Raw genomic sequence first — 14,194 nt, 5'->3', positions numbered from 1 at the left:
ATTCCTTGTCAGGCTCTGCCACTCCTAAGCATTAACTGCGTATAATTGATTGAAACAAGTTTTTCAACAAGTAGTCGAGCCGTGTGAGTCTGCACTTTGTAGACCTCGATCATAGACTATTTAATTAGTCTTGACACCGTCACTGGATCGAGACCGTAAATGTTTCGTCGTGGACCAACTTGTTGCCTCGTTAGGACAGATGTGCACAGTACACCTGTCGATGAGCGCTATTTCATAGTAATTTTTCTTTCGAAAAGGAGGATTATACAAAGGGTATGCGTCAAGTGATGCACACAACCTCTATATATCACAGTAGTAATATCTTATGACAAACACAAGGTCAGGGGTGCGTGCAGCGCCCGGCAATCAGCTGGCTGGTCTACACTCTACAGATTAAAATTAAGCAAGAGGATGCGTCGTGCAGATCTCTACGTTTTACGTGGCATCTGCAGGGTTGACATCGATTGTTCAACTTATGTTTGAGTTGGCTGTGACGCCCTTCAATCTGCTAGCTAGCTTGCTATTCAAAGCCGTGGTAGCGAGCTGGTAGAGGACATGTTTGGTTTCAGCCGGTTATCTCTTGGTACCCTGTTTCGTTGTTTTTGGTTGGTTTGCCCCTGAGTGGGTAATACTCTTTTGCTCCTGCTGGAGCGATGAACAGTTGATAGAATAGATGTTGGTGTCATCGGATATTTGTCCTACAGTGGGAGTTTCAATGACGAGCACCTGCAGTGGCTTTCCCGACGATGCGCTGAACACGCTTCCCCTTTAACCTTCTCTTTATTTCTGGTGTAGACAGTTGTATTTCCCTTATTCAGTTAATGGAAAGGGGTTATGTCCGGTTTAAAAAGAATATTCAAACCCGGGACAGCTAAGGAATTGCTCGGGGTCTAATGGTACTTGGACCACAAATGTTTTTTGAGTATCCTGTCCTGCTCCTTTGGACAAATTGGTAGCAAGCTGTCGACGATAAAAAAATTGATTTTTTTTTGCTGTCAGGTTTCAGCTAGCTGTGAAGTACAAAGCTAGATGGAAAATTTTAAAAATGAATTTTCCCATGTCTACGGTCATCTGCTAGAGAGCAATCGATCATCTTCAAGGGAGCAATCCCTGGTACAGAGATACATATTTTCCTCTAGAATGAAGAACCCAGAGAAGCCAATTTCAAAGATGAAAGCAACATAAGGAAACTACAAGGACGGACGAGACCATCGCAACTCTCCTCACAGCCAATGGTGCAACTGTAGACCTGTTAAGTAATATAGCACCCCTTGTCGAAAAAAAGGTGCAACTGCGGGGCCGGTGGGCCAAGAAGATCTAGGAGAACCCCAGATCGCCGGCTTGGAGCTTGGAGCAATTTGTTGTTGTTGCCGGAGGCGGCCGAGGCGCAATTTTGGGTGGGCCAACTTGGAGCAATGATCGTGAGGTGATGGCTCCTCTACTCCTGCCGTCCCGGAAAGTGCACCGATGACGTCCTGTCAATGTTTTAAATAGCGGGCTATGGAAAATAGTGGCGGACCTCCAAATCAGCTATAGAGGAGCTATAGCGGGCTAAAGCTTCGCTATAGCCGGCTATTTAAAACTATGCGTCCGGTTCTCCGTTCCGTTGGCCGCCCTCAATGCTCCAATGGAGAAAGATCAGGTCAGGACGGAATGCATACGTACTCGTAGGAAGCTAACCAGTAGTGCTCTTCTAGTCACTCTGATTACACGCACACCGCACACCAGGGAATGAGCGTGCCATCAGTTACTGGATCTCTGACGATTACACGATTAAAAGAGATTGTTCGCTCCAGTGTTATGGTTGTGTGCATCTTGTGATGCAGCGGCTGCGGTAATCCCCTTCTTGAAAAAAAAATGTTGATAGGTGTTGGATCACATGCTGCGAGGCCAACTCCAATGCGTATCCCCAATTGGTCCGCCAGCGTTCTTATGTAGCAAACGGACAAATTTTCAGACCCAACGAGCAACCCCATTTTATATTTTCGTTCATTTTGTGTCCGTTAGACCCTATTTTTAGACCAGAATTGGGCTGGATTTGCGGCCAAAGCGGACAGAACCGGACGCTTCCTGCGCCTTCTCCGTCCATGCCAGTCTGGAGTGACCCCATCTGTCACCCACCCACCCCCACCACTCTCTCTCTCTTCCTTTTTCTCTCTCTCCCACCAACCCCATGCACAGCTGTATGCGACGGCGAGCAGGTGAGGCCGGCCGGCCGGGGCGCGGCGCCAGGAGCAGGCGTGACCGCGGACGCGACGGCCGAAGCTCGCGGGAGCGGGAGTAGGACCTCGCGCCAAAGCTCTCGGGCGCCGCCTGCGACGGCAGGTGAGCGCGCAGGCGGGTGCGAGCGCACGCGCGGGCGGGCGAGGCGCGGCGGGTTCGGACGAGCTCTGTGCGCAGGCGAGCTTCGGACGAGCTGCGTGCGCAGGTGAGCGTCGGACGACCAGCGGCTCCACGCGCGGGACAACGGCCACTAGGAGCTTCGGTTGTGTTCTTTGTACCTGCGCCCTTGAAGTGTTTGAAGAAATGACAGACTCGGACAAAACCGGACAGCGTTTGGGATGATTTCGCTGCGTTGGGCGCACGCACGGTGGACTATTGCTACTACAAACGGACGTTCGTTTGGGGCCGTGCGTTGGAGTTGGTCTGATTGCTAGTGCTGTATCAGTAGCTTTGTTTCTGCTGTGAAACCGGTACTTTGGTGATGAGGGCAGCTGTAGGCCTGTACCTCTTTTATCTGTGCTTTGCTTTTTGTGTAGGTGATTGTTTGAGCTTTGTAAAACTGTTGTCGGTTTCTTTACTGGAAATCCATGAGGAGAGGCTGGTTGTTTCTAAAATCTTGGTGCTTGCCCATGGCTTTCTTGAATGCAGTCTCCGCAGTTTTCAGGTCACGTTCTGCCTTGCTTGCCAACGGTTTTCACGGATCCAAATCCTGCATGATCAAAAGCCACGTTGCTCGGCTGCCCCGATTATTCGTGAAACCTCCATGAAGTTTCCCAGGCCAGGTGTTCAATGCCGAAAAGTGAACCACCATACAGTTCTCCTCAGTGGGGATAGAAACCTAGTTTGAGGCTCTGAAGATTGGGCATTGTTCCTTCTTTGAGCTTAAGTCGCAGCACACCACACCGAAACTCAAAAACCCAAGAGCACCAAACTTTGCAGGTGTGTAGACGATTTGTCTTGTGATCGGTCCCTGGACGTGCAACCACGAGAGAACAGTGAGGAACAGTGATCTTCGCAGGCTATTGATATCATCACTTTGTGGTTCTCTGAATACAAATTTCCGAATGCAGAGATTGGTCTAAGCCGTCCAGTCCACTTGTGGATACCACAAGTAGGTGACAGCAACCCGGATTGTCCTCACTGAATGTGGGGATGAACAATATTCTCTCAAATAGCATTTTATGTTTAGAATCACATTCGCTGGAATAGTTGCTACTCTTGCATCAATTTCAAAGTGTTTCCAGTTGTTTTGGACCTTGCATCAGATCTGGAGGACGTGTGGTGTCGTTGTGTGTGATCTGCAAAGATCTCAGTAGAACCTCAAAACACCAGTGCTTGGTTCATCGGCGCCCACACGGAGGATGAGAGATCGAAGAACTTTAAAACTCCAAAATGGAACAGTAATATACCTCGTAAAGATAGTCCAAAGAAAGAAATGAAACTAATAATTAACACATGATAACTTGGACTGTCGAGCAGCAGTGAGCAACTCTCAAGCAACAAGACCACCTAGCCAGATCATTTTCTGCTCTCAAGCTCTAACTACTCCCTGCAGCTTCGTCGTGGGTAGAAAGAGTTAATCTTGGCGAGAGAGTTGCCTAGTTGTGCTCCAAGCAGTCAACCAGCCAAATCTTCAGATCTCAGAATACCTGAGAATATCAGGTGCTATGGGAGGGAGCATTCTCCCGTGCTCCAGGAGCTTCTGAAACGTTGGATCTGAGGTCCAACGGTCATCTCAGGTGCTCCGATAAATTTTCAAAAAGCCTGTCAGAAGTCCCTTAATTACACGCATGTCCAGGGGCTCCTCGGATGACCGTGGATCTCAGCCGAGCTTGCTGTGTAGCACCTGAGACTCCCTCCTCAGAATACATCATGCTGGTGTCAGCATTTTTTAGCTTTTTCTTTCTTTCTTGCATGCATGCTCTTGACGTTTGTATCCAACAGGATTTCCCAATCTGCTGCTGATACAGAATCCTCACTCTTGCCCTCGCCGCCACCATGTTCTTCATCGCCAATTTCCATCACTGATAGGGCGTCATTATGTGCAACCGCGACCCTAACAGATAAAGGAGCATGCACTTTAGTACTTGTCCAGAATCATAGGGAACAAAAACATGGATATACCTAAGCAAGCAGTATGTAAAGATGATCCTTAGGCAGTAGAAATAATAACAAGAACAAAAAATACTAGTTACCTTCGCGACCCTGCCAAACATGCGAGACCTTCGACCCTTTCACGGCCATGAATGTTCAGTATCCTCTTGAGCCTGGGGAATATGAAGCACTCACTAGTTTACCATAAATGTTAACAAATCACATGGGAAACATATTTCGTATGTGAGAGCTTGCCAACCGGCATCTACAGTATCATTTTGGAATACACAATCTATGCTAGTATTAGTTGCATGAGATGTAGGGAATGTGCTTGTTTCGTAAGGGCATACTTTGGTGATTACCTGAAATTAATGGAGCACCACAAATAAACATGGCCGTCTTCTGTACCTGTTACTAGAATTGGAAGATTGGGATGGGAAACGACAGAAAGAACTGCGGACCTATGAGGTAGTGTACCAGTGCACGCATTCTTCTGCATGTCCCATATCTTTATTATAGAAAACAAGGCATGCATTATTAGAAATCTTATGTGTGTGTTGTGTTAATATATTTTTCAACAAAATGGCAGACCTTGGCAGTCTTGTCCAAAGAGCCAGTAACCAAACACTTCCGACCATCCCGTGTGAAGAAATCCAGGCACCTCACATTACGCGAATGCCCAGAAAGAGTGAACTTGCATTCGGGAGAATCAAGACTCCAAACCTGAACACTAGACATCTTAGAAAACAGAACGTACTTCATCGTAGAGACAGACAGAGGGAGAAAGACCTGTATTGCGTGATCCTCCGAACCATCAGTGAAACTAGCAAAACTGTTGGTGTCTTCTGGGTTAAATGCGACTCCACAAACATAGCCCCAGTGTTCTTCAGATGTTTGTATGCACTTCAAGCTCCAGTGCTGGTCCCAGTCCCAAAGCTTTATTTGTGCACGAGATCCTGACAGCACATAGGGCTTTGTTGGATGAACGGCTAGTGAACAAACACCAAGACTGTGAGCTTCAAAACTCATGATGTTTTCCATTTTATTCTCATATTTGTACACATGGACGAAACCATCACTTGACCCAGCCACAAACCATCTCTTTCGTGCAATGAATTTAACACAAACTGCAGTGAGAACAATCATCTAATTAGCATATCAGTGTACCGTGGGAGAAACTTGTGTTAACGAATAAGTCTGAAGGATACCTATTTGCGACCTTGAGGCTTCAACCGAACCTACCGATTTCTGTCAATAAAATACAAATTATCATTTGTTAGTCCAAGGTAAACAAAAGAATGTACATTTGCCAATACAAATTGGGCTTTTTGTGAGGACCCTATACATTTATCCATGGTAATTGAATTACCACGAGAAAAGAGATATTATTCTGTCGAACATCACCAAACTTAATCATATTTTGCTATTTGCTAATCAACAGTGTGTTCATATGTACTAACTGTTACTGCCACATGCATCTTTTCGATGGAGATGCCAGGAGGCAATATAGTTCTTTTGTTATCATAGAAAAATGTCTGCTCACATAATACAGTAACATACCTGTAGGCCATAGTTATGCATGTGAACATACCCAAATGAACCTGTTAAAATTCTGTATGACAAGAAGATCAGAACACATCCAATGAACTAACTTGAAAATTGAGGTTTAAATAGTCAAATGCCCATATTATGCTATGCACTCACAATGGATCTGTCTGATTTGCATCCATGGAATGGATCGAATCTGTATTCTCCACCGATATGATCTGACAAAATGAAGTTCTTGTCAACACTAGAGAAACGACCTCCAAGATGGATCTAATGAAGAGAGAGAAAAATCCGAAACCTGATATACCTTTATTAAAGGGGGCATTGCCTAATGCAGCGTCAATGGATGAAAGAAAACGAGAAACAAAAGGAAACATCAGCACAGTTCAATTCGTCAATGTAGGATCATCATCCCAATGGCACAACACAATTGGCCCCATAAACGGATTTAGCTGGGATCTCTTTGTGGATCATCTTGAATCCTCTCTATTATAGTGCAATTAATGACTTCTTTCACTTAGCATAGCACAATTGAGATGGTATGAGTCACTTTTGGATTGATTCGTACAACAAACTTAGGGCATGTCCTTTTTTGTTGTAAAAGATTTATTCACAAAAAGTCATCAGTATTTCATTTCCAAACTTCCCAGACCAAAAAAAATTCACGGGCTCACGGCTTGGTAGTTAATGCCCAGCCTCACGGCGGGCATAAAACCCGATACCCGTAGTCCGAACCCGAAAAACCCAAACCCGTATAGCCCGAACCTGAAAAACCCGAGCACTATATCGGGTAATAGTTTTGGAAACCAGGATTTTATTTGGGTAATTCGAGTAAAAGGTCATGGTACCCAAATTACCCAAATATCCCGAAATATATTGGCAGCCAAATAAAATTCCCTCACGCATGGAGAAGGTCCAGCCGAAAATCGCTTCGCTACTCGCTAACCTCCTCGAAAACATTGGTCTAGTGCCGTGTCCCCTACCCCAACCCCACACACGAGTCGCACCCGATTTCCTCATTCCCTTCTCAAACGCGCGCCGCAGGGCTAGCTGATGACCACCACCTCGCATGGCCACCACTCGGCCCAGCGAGCCGCAAGCCACCCGCCGGCGCTTCCTTCGCACTGCCGCAGCTGCCCTCCTCCGCCTCCTGTTCTGCCTGGCTAGCCTCCCGGCTGCGGCACAGCCACAGCGCTATGCGCACCAACTCCAGGCCACCGCCCTCTGCAAGTTCTGGCCTGCGAGCTCGACCGCCTCTGCAGGCGCTCACCTCGCCCGTTGGCCACCTCACGATGCCCCTGAACTATGGTTTCTCTTTTCTATGTCTGGTATTTCGTGTAATTGAGGATTACCCGAACCCGAACCTGATTTTTCTGGTACCCGAATTGTCGGGTATAAAAAATTATGGACAATTTTTGGGTGTTGTTTTTTAAAACCCGACATTTTTATAACCCGAATTACCCATCCCGAATTAAATTCGGGTAACCCCAAACTCCCAGCCTGTTATATCTGTGTTATATCCATAGCCAATCCTTCACCTATCCATGTTATATTTGTTCCATACTGCTGAAACATTCTGTTTGAGTAGGTAAACCAAAATGTAAGAGACCATATTCTGTAGCATTCGAAATCCGGATAAGTTTTGATTTGGTAGTCTAGCGACTAATGGCATAGATGAGGCATCAAGTCATTGACTCACAACAGAAGAAAGTACAACCATTCTAGTGCATTACATCATATGGTATGCACAATTTCGGTAAAACAAGGTTGAACATCCCTAGTAACCAATACTGCACTTATCCCCACTGAGCAGAAAATAATTGTTTGCTTGAAAAAACTGACCTCGAATGGCATCTCTGCTTGTAGGGCACAAACAGCTTTCAATGAAACCTTATGCACCGTAGTCCCCGTCTCTTCGGCTTCCTTAAAATGTTCTTCGCAAATGTATTTGGCATCAGTACATAATGAATCATAACCAATTATACTGCTCTGCAGGATTAAATCTATAGTTCTTTCTTTTGGTAGGTTTTTGTGTTTATTCATTGTCACAACGAGAGTGTAAGTGGACCTCGGGGCAACAATTCCATACAATGGCAGACATAAGAAGCATGACTGGTTATTGCCCTTCTTCATGAGCACAAGTAACAAATTTTCATCTTTGTTGTTTGTTATTTCAAGTGAGCATGGGATCAACTTGTCGGGTTCGAAGCGAAAGTGGAGCTCAAGCGGGCAAACGTCAGGAAGGGCACTGGAGCCTGTGATTACCTGCAAGAAAAGAGAACATGTAGTAGCCCATTATGACATTTTACTTGCTTAATTTGCTGCCGTATTGGTACTGTTACTTGCAACATTATTCAGAACACACAAGTTTCATTTGTACTGGCCCGTAATCAATTAGATATAGCTTTGCAGGATGGCATGCTTAGTTAGTGATCTCACCTCAGTCTCAGTGGTTGTGTCATGTGCTGATTGTGACACACTGGAATCCTTTGCTCCCCCTAGATCATTTTGATTGCCTATGCTCGATTCTCGCAAAAACACCGAAGCAGCGGGCGGCGGTGATGCTTGAGCCTGTTGTGCCTGCTCGTGGCTGGGCAGGGGATGTACCTTAATCCGCCGCCGGAGACCCGGGGCAGCCACCCCTGCTCGCCCCCATGGAAGGTCCGACAAATCCTCATCAGAATTCGCCTCAGCCACCAATTTACCATCTGTCTTATTGATGACATTGTCTTCAGTCACAGTATGGCATGCTGTTTTCGCCTCATCCACCAATTTACCATCTGTCTTGTTCATGACATTCTCTTCAGTCACACTATGGGGAGCGAGATCCTTGCTCGCAGTATATAATGGAAACTCTTCACGGGCTTCCACCTATATACAAAGACACAAATTAATGTAGAGACTTTCAACACCATAATTAAGAATAACATAATTAAGATTATTCTTGTTGATTTCATATTTCATGAATCTTGATCTTTTCATTAAGGAGAAGTGCATAAGACAGTTTGATCTATATGCACTACAACTGCTATAGTATATAAAGTTTTTTGTATTTAAAAAGTTAAATTTGATCGAACTTGTGTGGTTAACATCAGATGAAGTTCCTACTCATGCATGTTTAATTCTTGAGGTAATTGCTCTTCCTCAAAAGTAACTTAATTTTCCTTAAACTATAAGTTGATTTGTTTTCTTATGATTACAAGAACAATGGAAATGTGTGCACATACACCCTACGATAAGATACTGCAGAAGATCATGTGGTGGCCTTGGAGAAACACAAAGTCCCACCAAAGTACATTACCCTCATCAAGGACATGTACAATAATGTTGTGACAAGTGTTCAAACAAGTGCATGATTGCGACACTGATGACTTTCCAATTGAAATAGGACTGCACCAAAGGTTAGCTTTGAGCTCTTGCCATTTCGCGTTGGTAATGGATGAGGTCACAAAGGATATACAAGGAGATGTCCCATGGTGTATGCTCTTGGTGAATCATGTAATACTAATCGATGATAGTTGAATAGAGGTTAACAGCAAGTTAGAGTTGAAAGATTTTGGAATCAAAAGGTTTTAAGTAGAACTAAAACTGAGTACATGAGGTGCGATTTCAATACAACTTGGCATGAGGAGGAGGTTAGCCTTGGATGGGCAGGTGGTACCTCAGAAGGACACCTTTTGATATGTGGGGTCAATGCTGCAAAAGGACGGTGATATCGATGCATATGTGAGCCATCAAATCACAGACAGATGTATGAAGTGGCGGCAAGCTTCTGGCAACTTATGTGACAAGAGAGTTCCACAAAAGTTAAAAGAGTCAGGTTCGATAGGACTGCGATTCAACCTACAATATTGCATGGCAGAAAAAATGTTGGTCGAATAAAAGGAGGCATGTCCAACAGTTAGGTGTAGCATGGATGTGCATGCTGAGATGGATGTGGCCATGCACAAGAATGGATCAGGTCCAGGATGATGATATACGTGATAGAGTTGGTGTAGCACCAAGTGATGAGAAGGTTCTCCAACATCGTTTGAGATGGTTTGGAATATACAATGCATGCCTCCACATGCATCAGTGCATATGGAAAGGATAAAGCATGCTGATAATGTCAAGAGAGGCCGGGGTAGACCAACTTGACATGCCAAGAGTCTGTAAAGAGAGACCTGAAGGACTGGAATATCACTAAAGAACTAGCAATGGGCAGGGGTGTGTGGAAGTTAGCTATCCATGTGATAGAACCATGCCTAGGTTTCGAGATGTTATGGGTTTTAGCTCTAGCCTACCCACTTGTTTGGTACTGAAAGACTTTGGTGTTGTTGTGCTCATAGGTCTACCAAGAGCAACGTCCGAGCGCGCACACACAAACACACACATGAGTAGACCAGGATACATCCATGAACACCACAAGTTGCTAGATACGTAAATAACTAAGGAGGTCTGAGGGTGACTAGAATCAAGTAGAATTAGTATTTAAATTAATTAGGGAGCTCACCGCAGATGTTGTGTCACTAGCTAGTTGTGGCTCACTAGCGGCTTTCATTTCCTCTTGATAATTCGGACTTTCGGTCCTCAACTCTAATAAAGGTGTTGGTGAAAACCCCTCAGATGCAGTCTTGTCTACCACTTTGCCATCTATCTCGCTGTTGCACATATCTTCTGTGACACTCAGGATTGTGAGATCTTTGCTTGCACTAGTGTTTAGTACCAGCAACTTTTCCGTGTACTGCATATCTGATGGCAAGTTTTCGTGGGCTTCAATCTACGCACACATACGTACATAACTGATGAGACTTGTCAACAAACAAAATGAAGACTCACAGAGTAAAGTTTCTTCTTGTTAATTTGATACTTGAAAATAAAAAATAAATAGAAGTGTAAGTCAGTCTGATCTACATACAATAGGGATAGTATAATGTAAATTATATTGCGGCATTAATATAATTTAGAAGAATCAATCCAATCAGAATCTTAACTAAATACTATCTGTCACTCAACTATAAATAAAGATCATTTGGGCTGACCACTTATCGAATAAACATATCTTTGGAAGTTAGTATTTTTAGTCAGCTCACCTCACTGGTTTTGTCACTTGCTTGTTCTGGCTTACTGGACTCGTTTACTACCTCTTGGTGATTCTGAGTGCGTATGTTTGACTCCCACAAGGGCGTTGTTGGTGACAAACCTTCCTGTGATTGCTTCACCCCACACATTTGACCATCTGTCTCATTGCTGAATACATCTTCAATGATACTGTGCTCCTTGCTAACAGTAGTGTCTAGAATCAGTGACTTGTCCTTGCACTGCATTTCTATAGGTAACCCTCCGCAGGCTTCCATCTATGCATAGAAACAGCTGGTGAGACTTTTCGACAAATAAAATTGATCACATGTGTACGTTTTTGTAAATTTGATATTCATAAATCTTGGACACATTTTATAAAAACGAAGAGAAGGAAGATAAAGGAACAAAGGCAATTTGATGTGAAAATACGAGGGCTGTTGTAGTGCAAATTATTCTTGTAGTGGCTTTCATAATAATTAATTTAGGACATCATATAGAATGCTGACCATACCTGGTCTGCTGCATTAAGCACTTGGACTATATCCTTTGCTGTAGGTCTTTTCTCCATAGCAGGGTCCACACATGTTAGGGCTATGGCGATGCATAGTTCTACTTGTTGGCTATATTTTTTCATTGATATATACTTCGATGTGGATACAAATTTGCTCCTCCAACTTCTAAGTACCTATATGTGCTTGCACAATGAGCTAAATGATAATATTGATGCAAAGGTTAGAATAGTTTATCTTACTTTCTCTTTGAAATGCTGACAAGATGTAGCAGCATTTTTGGAACTATCGAGGTCAAAATAAGGATACTCCCTTTGACCTGTAATTATCTCTATGATGATAATACCCAAGCTGAAAATATCTGCCTTCTTAGTGATTACGCCATGAATTAAGTATTCTGGTGCCATATATCCACTGAAATTTTGAAGTGCAAGCAGTGGAAATGTAAACAAGTAGCTGAGGAAAAGAAAAAAGAATAAGGTGCAAGAGGTATAGCTTACCGCGTTCCTGCATGATTATCAGTGACAATGTGTGACTGCTGTTCGCCAAAGATCCTGGACAGACCAAAGTCCGCAATTTTTGGTGTCATATTAGAGTCCATCAATATATTTTCAGGCTTAAGGTCCAGATGGATGATACGGCATTCGTCATGAAGGAAACGCAAGCCATTGCAAATCCCCTTGATTATCTCATATCTCATATTCCACTTGAGGTCCAAAGATCTTTCTGTATGGACCGATAAACAAACATAACGAAATTGTAAACCCACTCAGAATTTATAATTTGGGAGTCTTTCCCTGCTATAAAAAGAGATGCCTATATCGTTTCCCACTTTCCCATGAAAAAGGATGCCTTGTTTCTTCAAGCCATTTTCTTCTCTCCACGTGGGTGTACCAAAATAGTGCTCACTTTGTGTGTGAATAACTGAGAGTGGGTGACCGGTCGCCCTTAGGCTAATACATAACATAATTATTTTGTTTGAAAGCATGCATGGTTGGAGAACATAGTTTTGAGGTGTTTTCTGAGGAAGTAAACTTACTAAGGAGAGAGAAATAACAATGTATAATGTATTCGGTTAACATACCATAAATATGTTTGTCGAGGCCTTTGTTGGATACATACTCGAAGCAGAGTAACCTTTTTGGAACTTCAGCAAAGATATGCTTCTTACTCCCACTTGGTTTCTCTATCGCTTCCCAATGCGATTCTGCACAGTAACCTACAAATTGTACTATGTTTCGGTGCTTGATACCCATAAGATAACTGACCTCATTCTGGAAATTCTCCTCTTTTAGATGTAATTCAAAAAGCTTCTTCACCGCAATAATTTTACCACTCCGAAGAACTCCCTGCATTGTAAGTTAAACCTCTCTTCAAAAGATGTCCACCTGACATTGTTTAGTTTCTGTTGCTAACAATTGACAGTGGAGTCAGTAATTGGCTATACCTTGTAAACAACTCCATACCCACCTCTACCAAGTTCCGATTCAGTCGAAAAATCACATGTGATGGCTCTCAAAAATTCTAGACGAAGACACATCGGTGTTGCATCTGAATCTTGTAGTTTCTTCTCCAGTTCATCACGTAAACTACACATCGGTGTTGCATTTGAATCTTGTAGCTTCTCCGGTTCATCATGTGAGTTAGACATTTCTGATCATACAAACAACCATTTTAGAATGGAATAAACAACAACAACATACCCTTTTAGACTGATACTATGATGTGAGTTATGTACGTGTCAGCAACTCAAACCACCTCGTCTTCATGTTAACTTTGATATTTGCTAAAAGAAGTGTAGTCATCTACAGCAGGGACCTTGTTAATTCTGAGAAAACACCTTGATCCAGCGGATCAATGTGACCATGTATTAACCCGTAGTCCTGATCCGTACGAAAAGAAGCTCGCTACTTTTTTTTTTGAGGAAAAGCTAAGCTTTATTAATTACGAGTGCTTGGGAAAATCACCCAAAACACAACCAGCCACTTGTGGCGGTACATGAGACTCCCAATACAAAGTTTCAGAATATACAAAGCGATATCCTCTAGCTACTTGTGTGTACATTTGTTTTGATCAATACCAAATATAAAAACCGTACTTCATATACTTCTCGGATCTGAACGCATCAAGTTCGAACTCAATCAGAACGAGGCATACAAAGTGTAGCAGTAATGAGCTGGAGTACTAACCGGGACGATTCATAGTGATGCACCTGCTAGCTTCTCAGAAAACATGTACTGTCCACGTAGAAGATTGAAGCGCAGGAAGACCATCAGACTGTCGATCCACCTTTAAAGGCTTCGAAATTCAGATCTAGACCAAACGGAGTAGACTTGACTTGGACACTTGGCCTGGGGTCCGGACAGTAATGCCGGTAGGCGAGAGAGACAGGTCCAGCCACAGTATCCATGGTAGATGAGAGTCCCAAATGGTCCATAGTCAAGCATCAAAACATGGGAGATTTTGATAAATCCTCTCCAACTGCATCTTAACAACCTACCCCTGTTGTGAAAATTTCATGGGTTCAGGTCTTGCCTGATAAGGATTCCTAAAGAGTATATGGAGGGGAACAGCAAATGCTCGCTTGATCTTATGCATGGCCCATGAAATGGTACAGCCAGGTGAGCCTGTATGTAGAGCATCTATTTTTTTTTTTGGAAATGGAGGATTAGCCCCGGCCTCTGCATCATAATGATGCATGCAGCCAGGTGAGCCTGTATGTAGAGCATCTATTGTCCACCAACTGCAATTTCGGCTTC

The 14,194-nt window shown here is 43.6% G+C and overlaps 1 pseudogene; it reads right to left on the bottom strand.

Moving 5' to 3' along the window:
- Window positions 1-3,234: 3,234 nt before the first annotated feature.
- Window positions 3,235-13,724, bottom strand: LOC119330181 (annotated as a pseudogene).
- Between the last annotated feature and the right edge of the window lie 470 nt (window positions 13,725-14,194).

The sequence above is a fragment of the Triticum dicoccoides genome, chromosome 7A, assembly GCF_002162155.2.
Source record: "Triticum dicoccoides isolate Atlit2015 ecotype Zavitan chromosome 7A, WEW_v2.0, whole genome shotgun sequence".
NCBI lineage: Eukaryota > Viridiplantae > Streptophyta > Magnoliopsida > Poales > Poaceae > Triticum > Triticum dicoccoides.
The sequence above is the reverse complement of the archived record's forward strand: the minus strand, read 5'-3'. Positions and strand labels throughout refer to the sequence as shown.